Here is a 948-nt window from a genome sequence, read left to right on the forward strand (position 1 = left end):
GCAAAGGGGCGGGCTGAGGGAAGAGTAATCATCTGTTCTACCAGATACCTGGTGTTGCAAGGACCTCACTCCCAATTCTGCATCCCTCACTAAGTTTGAACCTTCGAGAAAGTTAAGTGAGCTTGAGGTGCTGGGGAGCATAGCAAGTGCCCAAACCACATTTTGAAGTCTTCCTAGCCCTGCCAAGGAAACGGGATACCTATGCTTCAGTACCAAGATATTCTAATTCATGGAGGGGACGGAGAAGCTCCTCAGAGATTACATCTTGCTGCTGCCGCCAAAGACCTTCTCAGACTACAGCCCCTGGATTTCCAGTCTGGGGCTCAAGCATTCTACACAAAGTGAGTAGAACGAAGTCATTCGCAGACAAGACCAGCGTAGGGGCCGGCCGATCACGCTAAGGGAAATGCATGTTTTTATTTTTCCGGGACAAGCCAAAATAACCTTACAAATACCTAACGTATAACCCCAACCACCGGGGCCTGTTCGCAAAGCCTCAAGGACGTGGCTTGGACCGAAAAGTCGGTCTGCAGCGCCAAAACCCTCCGGATTAGCCTCCGCCTGTCAACGTGGACTCCCGCCCCTGCTTTGTGCTGGAGTTGTACAATATCCAAAGCCAAGTAAACCTTCCAGAACCAAGACTACTGACTGCCCTTTACTTTTACCCACCGCCCCTGCATCGTAAACACGGGTCAGGGAGGCTTCATGCCCAAAGGTTTGTCGATTTGCATATGGACTCCCACAAGCTGCCACGGGTCCATTAAATAAGAAAAAAACTTTCTCTGCTGAGTAATAAGGACACAATTAGCCGCCACCTCTCCAAAAAAAGCAAAGAAACAACAACAATAACAAAAACCCACCCATCCACCCACCCACACACACACAAAGTGAGGACCGTGAAGGGCTGCAACCCAACGCCGAGCGCGGCTGGCGGACGCCGGCCTGCAA

The sequence above is a fragment of the Myotis davidii genome, unplaced genomic scaffold (genome assembly GCF_000327345.1).
Source record: "Myotis davidii unplaced genomic scaffold, ASM32734v1 scaffold395, whole genome shotgun sequence".
In the NCBI taxonomy this organism is placed as follows: Eukaryota; Metazoa; Chordata; class Mammalia; order Chiroptera; family Vespertilionidae; genus Myotis; species Myotis davidii.